Source organism: Prionailurus bengalensis, chromosome A1 (genome assembly GCF_016509475.1).
Source record: "Prionailurus bengalensis isolate Pbe53 chromosome A1, Fcat_Pben_1.1_paternal_pri, whole genome shotgun sequence".
NCBI lineage: Eukaryota > Metazoa > Chordata > Mammalia > Carnivora > Felidae > Prionailurus > Prionailurus bengalensis.
This window is the reverse complement of record NC_057343.1, coordinates 207,015,723-207,025,372: the sequence shown is the minus strand read 5'-3', so window position 1 is coordinate 207,025,372 and position 9,650 is coordinate 207,015,723. Positions and strand designations below refer to the sequence as shown.

General features: G+C 38.3%; 1 long non-coding RNA gene across 1 annotated transcript; it reads right to left on the bottom strand.

Moving 5' to 3' along the window:
• Window positions 1-393: 393 nt before the first annotated feature.
• Window positions 394-7,047, bottom strand: LOC122494220. Its single transcript, XR_006300130.1, has 2 exons — window positions 6,204-7,047; window positions 394-1,369 (listed from the first exon to the last, which is right to left on the bottom strand). It is a non-coding gene; the product is annotated as an uncharacterized LOC122494220 (long non-coding RNA).
• Between the last annotated feature and the right edge of the window lie 2,603 nt (window positions 7,048-9,650).

Here is a 9,650-nt window from a genome sequence, read left to right as displayed (position 1 = left end):
AAGTTCTTCAAGTATCTCAGTAATAGGCTCTAGAAAAATGGGTAGACTTGCCTAATTAATGAATTTCTGAAAAAGCACTTTGAAAATCTCCCCATCAAAGGAGAGATTTTAAGTGAAAGTATCATTAGATTACAAATTTATATCAAATAAGATGAAAAGGACAATGATGGGAAGTGATACAGTAGTTAATCAGGAAGACTGTACATGATTCCTTTGTCCCAATAATAGTTATTGTCAACAAGCACATTCAGATCACGCCTGAAAGGAGATTCTGAGCGGCTCTACAGTAGCGAACTGAGTCTCTCTCTCAATGTTCTTTCACAAGAGATTCAAATAAATCTCACCTATAGATAGCAATTGCATTGGAAGACATAGCAATAACAGGTGCCACTTAGGACGAAGCTAAGTATTTTTCATGTGTATTTAATTTACAACCCACTTTAACTTACAACAACACTTTAAGCATGTACTAGTCGTCACTAACATAATATTATTATTATTATCATGTAACTCCACAGCTACTGAGTCTTGGAACCAGAATTCAAACCCAGCTCTAATTCCATAGTCTTGTTCCCCCAAACTTTGCATTATATTGCCCTAAGAATCCTCATTTTATTTTTCAGATTTTTAAAAATTTTTCTCTCTCCTTAATTTTCTATTTGTATTTACAGACCAGAAATAAGGTATAGTGCATCTTCTGGGTGATAGATGGACAACATATCTTTTTGGTGTTATTTGAAGCATTCTAGAGAATGCTTTGTTCATTTTGCATTGCTCTTCTAGCATGTTTAGCTTCAGAATTCAATAATGCGTATAATATTGTGTTACAAAGACAATACATTTCCTTTGAGGCATAGTGTTATTGAGACACTTTCAGTGCTGTGAAAAAAAATTAAAAGCTATTAAAACCAACACCGAGGAAAAATTAAAAACACATAAATTTTTGACAAGATATCTTCAGAGCTATCAGGAATTCTCTGTGGTATATATCCTTCTGTGTCCAACCAATCCATCATGATTTTCTTCATCTAATACACAGGCACTTACCTAACCCTTTATACTATGTGGTCTGGGCACATGGTCAGTATTATCTGGGAGTCCGAATGGAAGACTTCCTTTACAGCACTGTAGTCTGTCATCTCCAAATTTTATACAATTCCAAATTATTCTTCCACTATCCTTAGAAGGTAGACTTTCCACTTCTTGCTTTGAGTTCAGTTCATATCTTCATGAAATTTCTCTGCAGGTTCATCCAGAAGCATTAGGATCAATTAATCCTAGGCAGAAGTCGTATCGAGTGGAACCCAGTAGAGATCAGAGCAGTATGGACTAGGGAGCCAGAAATGGTGTGTCCTCCTTGGAGTTTACTCTACCATGTTGGGGAGACAGATGATAAATACAACAAACATGTAAAATATGTAGTATATCAGAAGGTGTGATACATACTGTATTAGTTTGCCAAAGCTTCCATAATAATGTACTACAGCTAGCTGGCTTAAAACAACAAAAGTTCATTCTCTCATAATCTGGAGGCTAGCAGTCTGAAATCAAGGTGTTAGTGAGACCATGCTCCCTCTAGAACTCTGAGTAGACTCCTTCCCTGCCTTTTCCTAGTTTCTGGTGGTGAACATCAATACTTGGCTTTCCTTAGCTTGCAACTGCATTGCTCCAATCCCTGCCTCTGTTGTCACTTCTCATTCTCCCTGTGTGTCTCTGTCTTTCTATGATGTTTTCCTCCTGTCATAAAGGCATAAGTCATACCGGCTTACAGCCTACCCTCATGACCTCATCTTAACTTGATTAAATGGACAAAGACACTAGTTCCAAATAAGGTCATATTCACAGGCACAGGGGGTTAGGATTTTCAATAGATGTGTTTGGGGACACAATTCAACCCAAACCAGATGCTATCAGAAAAATGAAGGAGGAAAATTCATTATGACATGTGTGTAGGTGGGGAATAGGGGTCAGATGCATTTAAATAGAGTAGCCAAAATAAGTCTCAATGAAAGGAAGTATTTGCATAAAGATCTGAAGACGAGGGAGCCAGCCTGTGGATGGTCGCACAAGAACATATGCAAAGACTCTGTGGAATATACCAGACATGTTCAAAGAAAAGCAAGGAGGCCAGCATGGCTGGAGCAGATGAACAAGGGGTAAAGTGGTAGGAGATGAGTTCTGAGAAGTTATAAAGGAGCCAGATCATATGCAGACTTTGGGTTTTATTTCAAGTAATGTCGGATACCCTTGGAAGATTTTGATCAGAAGATAACATGATCTGGCTTCTATCTTAACAGGACCTTTCCGGCCACTGTTAAAAATATATAGTGGAAGAGAATGGAAGCAGGGATTCAGCTTATAAGGCTTTTGAAATAATCCTGGTGAGAGATGATGATGGATTGGCAGTGGAGATGGTAAGAAGTCGTTAGTTTCTGGATATTTTTTTGAAGGTAGAGCTAACAAAATTTGCTGACAGATTGGTCATGGGGTGTGAAAGAGAGAGAGGAGTCAAGGATGACACAAGATTTTTTGCTACAGTAACTAAAAGAAGACAGTTGTCAATAATGTAGATATGTAGAATATGAAAATAGCTGGTGCTGGAGGGAAAATCAAGAGCTCAACAAACATGCTAAGTTCCAGTGGTTTTTTAGGTACATCTGAAATGTATGGAGATGTCTAATAGATAGTTGACTATATGAGTCTGTACATGTGAGAATAAACCTTGCCTGCTCCACATCTCACTTGGGCAGGTGCTGCTGTTGTAGCATGAGCAGAAGACTGAACAAAAGACTAAGTAGTTTGTTTGGAAAAATATCCAGAGGAAAAATAGAGGAATTTGTGTTTTCTCAAGATGCAACTTCAGAGTGCATACATTTTTTCGATATATAGGCATTTATTATAAAGTTTGGCAGTTTTTAGAACTATACATTGCAAGCATTTCCAAAAGGTGGGAGACCTAACATAAAAGATCTTGCTTTGTTATTAGTATAGGACCCCACAGATGAGAGAGATGATCCAGACAGGATAGAGAAGCAGATTAACGCTATTCATGGAGGAGGAAAGAAGCATGGCTCTTTAATAGGTAGTGGCAGGAGGCTCCTCTTTATCCCTTCCAAAGAAGAGTACTATCATGGGCTCTGGGAGGGAAGGATCCACAACGCACCAACAATAGGCCCTATGTGGGACATGTCCCAGTTTAGAAGAGTGTAGGGTAGTCTCTCCAGCTCTGCCTGGGGAGCATCTCTCTCAACAAGAGGAGATGCACTTCCCAACACATGCTCTCCAACAAGAGCAACCATTCTCCAGGGCATCAATAGCACTGGTAATCACATGCCTCATTCTGCCAAGAAATGGAGCTAGAAGTATATGTGTGTGTGTATGTGAGGTGGAGCTGAAATTCAAGCACTTACCCCAGATTTCCCTCCATCCTTTCACTGTTTCTCCTCTAAATTTCCAAAATTCTTGGTTCATGATCTAAGATATTTGATAGAAAGGCATCATGACCTTGAGCTCCAAAGTTGGGGTCTGGAGGTATTTTCAACCATGGGCTCTGTCCCCTTTCTCTCCATTCAATTACCAGTCCCACAGAAAAGTCATTCGGTGTGGATACACCCATCTTCTAGAACACATCTGGGCTGTTAAGAGATGCTACAAAGGTTTAAGTGACTTTAAGAAATATAAATGTTATACAGATCTAGTTAGCTTCTCTATGCCTCAGATTTTAGAAGGTTTTTAATTTTCCTTTAAAGCAGCCATATAAAAAGTTCACTAATCATTTTACAGAGGAGGAATAGGAAGGCAAATTCGTTAGTGACTTGTTCAAAGTCTTACATTTTGTTACCCTTGGAAATAAGGGTAGAATACAAGTCTCTCTTGACTTCTCAACCACTTTCTCATACCCTACTCCATACTTCACTGTAACCATATGGCTGCAAATATCTACACTATGTGCCACACTTAGAGCATCAACATATAGCTCTGGAAAGAGCTTCAGATGTCCTCTTGCTCCAGGTAAATTACAATCAAGTCTTCTTGATATCTTAAAAACATTTCTAAATATTTAATATTTACAAATATTTCTAAATATATTAGATCATCAACCTAGAAGAGAAACAGTGAAAGGATGGAGGGAAATCTGGGGTAAGTGCCTGAATGTCAGCTCCCCCTCACATACCCATACGCATATACTTCTAGCCCCATTTCCTGGCAGAATGAGGCATGTGATCACCAGTGCTATGGACGCCCTAGAGAATGGTTACTCTGAAAGGTAGCCTGATATAATTAAATGGCCGCATATCTTGAAGTCAGGGAGCTGCCTACGAATCAAGACTATTACTCCCTCTGTGACTTAGAGCTTTTAGGAGCTTCTGCCTCCTCATCTATAAAATGAAGATAATAACACTCATACCAAAGACTTGTTTTAATGATTAATTGTGATGTTGTATTTAAAGAATATAACAAGCACAAAAAAGGGATGACCGAATAATATTATTATTTTCAAAGGAAAGCTGCTAAATAAAGTGCATTTGAGTAGAAAGAGGTAAGAAGCAGTTATGAACTGCACAGTAAAATGCAAAAGAAAAAAAAAACCCTGCATACAAATAGATAATATGATTGTGAATGGGTAACCAGAGGCCACTGGGACTAAATCAGTTGGTAGGATCAGGGATATTACCCAGCTTGAAACTTTTTTCTCATTTTAATGTGTATCTTTAGCACATAGTACCAAGAATTTTGGAAATTTATCATTAGCAAGAATAAGTTAGAAGATGAAGAGGAAGAGAAAGGAAGAGAATAGAAGTTGGTGCAATGTACACAGTATACAGAGATACATGTGTGCCTCAGAAATACTTGCCCATAAAGATACCTTTTGAAGTCAAAAGGAAATATAGACACATGGTCTTGGTTGGCAGTGCCCATAAAATCACCCACTACTGCTCTCATCCTTGAGGAAAAATGTCTGTTGCATGGAGGATCTTAGCAGAATATAGGAGGATCTTAGAGAATACTCAGGCCAGACATCCCTCCTCATTACACTTATGGGAAAGGTGAGGCAAAGAATGACTTCCCACCTCCATGATGCCAGAGGTAGGGGCAGCCAAAGAGCAAATCTGATCCTTTACCTCCAGTGCGCTGCATACATCATTTGACAGAAATAAACTTTGAAAAGCTCATCATCATTATTTCTGAATAAGCAGAGACACGTATGGCAAAGGGGGCCATGGTTTTCTTCCAGCTTCTTGCGGAAGCTTCCTCTGCTTCCAGTTAATGTTCCCTCCAGCCAAAGGGAAATCTAGGATTTGCCCTGACAGGCTGTGATCTCCCTCAAGTATGTGATACTGTTTTCCTCCACTGCGGCACAGTTGGCCTTGTTAATGAGGCCCTAGGGGCAGAGTTCATGTTTGCCAATGCCTCTCTCACCTTGGTTGCTGATTACAACCCGGCATCCAAGCTTCAGAGAGTTTATTACCATATGTTCCATTTCCCTTTTTAGCACTGTTTGGGCTCTGTGTTCAGAGACAAGGTACTTCCTACAGTTGGGCTGCAGCAGTTTTTAGAAGATGACTAGAGCTCTAACAAGAACACCGAGCTTTGTCAAAGACACCGTCTGGAAGAGAACATTCTCGCTTTCATGAAGAGCTCTGTTTCAGCACAAGATTACATATACATGTTAAAAGGCTCTATCAGCTAGCCTGGGCAGGCAGAGTTTCTCTTGCTGTACTAAACTTAACCTCTCGCAGTGCCAGCCTCACTAATATTAAGAAACCCAGTCAGGGTTTGGATGGAAGGAAATCTCAGACAGGTGTAATGTTTCCTTGTAGTTGGAGAAGCAAAATAGATTCTGCAAATTAACTTCTTGTTTGTTTCTCCTGGAGATGATTTGCCAGTAGGGCTGACATAAGCAAAGAATTTCTCCTGCAAATCCCATGCTCTGATTGTGAAGGAAAGGCTTATAGAATTAAAATCCTGTAACTGTTGTCCCTTAAAGCACGAATGCTTTTATTTATAGTCTGGTTTCGGAAATGTTTTACAAGTGTGATTTGTGTTTATATTTAAATACCCTGGCCACCCCCACATATAATGTGATCAAACTTACTGAAAAAGATTCATGTAGCAATATTTATACCACAGGCAGAAAAAGGCTACAGAAGCTCATAAATATTAACTTGCCAGTGTAGAAATACAATTAAACCATGTCTTACCTATCTTTCTTCTTCCAAAAGTCTTAATAGATTTCTTTCCAGTTTATGGCCATGATTCCCAAAGGAAAATTCCTAAGTTGCCCTGGTTTCCTTAGTAACAGAATCAGGTATAAATTTTGCTCCTATAGTTCCAAACATCTGTATCCAAGCAACATATTAAAGTGCACTGCCAACGGATGTATGTATAGTTTGCGGGTAAGCTTGACTTTACAGAAGAGGTTAAGAGGCAGGAAAAAGAAAGGCATAAACAGCAAAAGAAGCAAATAAAATCACAAGGAAAAGTAGTACTGTTTCTCAGTGTTTAAAAAAATTTCTCAGTTAAGTATGCCCCAAAAAAGGGGTTGGTCAAGCTATTTTTCAATAAATTACTAATTTCTGGGAGAGTTCACAGTTTGGGGTTAAATGATATACTTTACTAGATTCTTCTGTAGCTGGCCATTCTAGCCTGAAAGGTAACTCAAGAAAGCTTCCTGGTTATCCTCAAAAGTCCTTATTCCTTGGCAGGATGGAGAGATTTCATAGAGGCCCAAGGTCTTGGCCATGAGTAAGAGAGACTATAGAGTAGCAAACTCTTCGGCCAAAGTAGAATGCTAACTGTTCTAAAGGGGCTTTGGTATTCCAGAACTCAGACTTGTATTCTTAGCATAATCCTTCTTACTTCAACGGATAACTGAAGGCACAGACTGGCAATTCTGCCTGGAAATCCATATTCACTTGAAACTAAACTCTTCAAGACACATAAATTCTAGACTCTAAAACTAAGGACACAAATCTGTTCTGTGCCCTCGGGAAATACTTGTTATTTTCTTGAAGCCTTAGCTGCCTCATCTTCAAAACAGGAATAATCGGGGAGAGGGGGATGGGGGAGTTACTGTTCAATGGGTACAAAGTTTTCGTTCAGGATGTTGAAAAAGTCCTGGAGATGGATGTTGGTGATAGTTGCACAATAATGCCAATGTACTTAATGTCGCCTAAAATGTTTAAAATGGTAAATTGCATGTGGTATATATTACCAAAATGAAAATAAAATAAAATAGGAATAATAATAGTACCCCCCCAGGATTGTTTTGAGAATTACATGAGATAATGAATAGCCTTGTATAGTGCCTGCCACAAAGTAAGTGCTCAATAAATGGTCATATTATTGTTGTGATTCATGTTAACATGAATAAAAATGGACTCTTGAACCCCTATAGGAGTCACAACCAGCATCAGTGCTTATCAGTCCCTATCTCATTGCCTGTCTCCTCTCCATTGCACTGACCCACTTTCACGTCTTGGTCCACAGTCCCTCTTTTCACTATTTTCCTATTTCAAGTCTGCCTTCTCCAATATCCTTACATTAGGCATAGTCACCACAGAGTCAAAAAAAAAAACAAAACAACAACAACAACAAAAAAAAACATTTGGGAAGGTCAAGCTCTTTTATTAGAGTTGCATATAAAAACAACCTTAAAGAAAACTATTTTAAACTCAGCTGCCAGTTGAAAAAATATCTTCAGAGTAACTCTAAAGTTTTGGCAGCTGTGAGACTAGCCATGGGTAAAACTGCAAAATAAATGTGATTTCTGTTTCCTCCTGTTTTGGCTTCGATGGGAGTGATACCAACCACCAGTATTTCACAGTTTAGAGTGATTTTCACAGGTGTCTGTTCACTCACTTCATCTCCCTACAGATGACAACCCCATGAACAGTCACTCCCGACCCTGAAGTTTGATGGTGTCCTGTTGTCTTTATACACTCTTGCTACCCTAATAGGATCCACATTCCAAGTCCCTCCTCTTCTTCCAGACACCCAAAACGATAAATTGCTAGAGCTAAAAGCACTTTGGAAATCTTTCAGTTGATGCTCTTCATTTCATCAATAAAACCTGGAACCTAGCATGGTTAGACAATGAGACCTACCTTTCCTATCTCTGCTTTGGATCCCACCATATCCAATCTTCTCAGAGACTTTGTGCTATTAGGTACTCCCTCCCTCTTCCGTAACTATAATTTTGCTTCACAGCTTTCCTTTCCAATTTCTATTTATATGTGTTCAATGCTCCCACCTTTAAAAAAAACTTTCTTCCCACTCCTGGTTTCTGTTTCTCCATTCACAGTCCAATTTCCCAAAGGAGTTAACACTCTTTTCATATCATCTCCCCTCACTCAACTTCACAAGCCAATGTGGGTTAATGTCTCCCCTTATCACTCTTCCAAAATTGTTCTTTCAGACCAACAACTTAAGTCTGCTAAGTCTCTATATTCACTTTTCAATCACATCTTGCTTGATTTTTCAATAATATATGATAATATATGATACTGTTCAAATACTTCCCTCTTAAAATAATCTTCCATTGACTTCCTTGTTGCTACTCTCTCTTGGTTATTCTCCAACTCAGTTTCAACATTTTTGGCTAGCCACCCCTCTCTGTCCATACATTAAAGGTTAGAGTGCCTCAGGGCTTTACCCTGGACCATTTTTGCTTTAGCTTTTATTCTGTAAACTCTTCCTGGGATATTTTTTTCTGCTTCAATTTTTAATTGGCTAATAATTCTGAAATCACTTGCTCCCAAGCTTTATATATAAATGCCAACCCGAGGCCTCCACTTTGATGATCTGTAAGAAATCTCAAATTCAACTTAGTCATATCATTTTCCTCCCAAAACATGCTCCTTCTCTTGTTTTTTATTTTAATTAATGGTCTTATTATGCACCCAATTGGTTAAGTAAAAAATCTGTAAAGCATACATCTCCCTCTTCTTGAATCCCATGTTATACATTCATCCTTTTATGCACTGAGACAATTAAGTGCCTACTAGGCAGTAGGCACCAGGCACTACTCCAAACAATCACTTCTAATTTATTCTGCTTAATCCATTCTGTTACCTAAATAGTGATCTAATTTGCTAAGTTCTCTCTTCCACCACTCCTATCATGTATGCTCCAGGTCTTACCTGAACTACTATAATAACCTAACTGACTGTGCCACATTCACTCTTGCTTTCTTTATTCCTTTTTATTTTGTATTGAATCCTCTCTATTACCAAGTCTTAATCATAGAAACCTTCAAAGAAATTTTACGATGAACAACGTACATTCCACAGTTGTTAACATTGTACTGCATTTCTTTATTTCAGTCTTTTGATATAATACTTTTATGAATATAAAACTATTCAAATTTTATCTATACTATTCAAAAGTAAGTTATAAATAACATGAGAATTTACCCCTATGACTTCAGGGTACACACCTTAAGAATATGGAGAATGTCTTGTATAACTACAATACCATGTCTAATAAAATTAAAAATAATTCCATGATATCCTATAATAGCCAGTCCATATTTCCACTTCCCCAGTTGCCCAATGAATGTCTTTTGTGGTTGCTTCCTCTACCTGGATTAACTCATTGCATTACATTGTTATATCTCTTTTAATTCTTATTTTAGAATTGTCTCCATT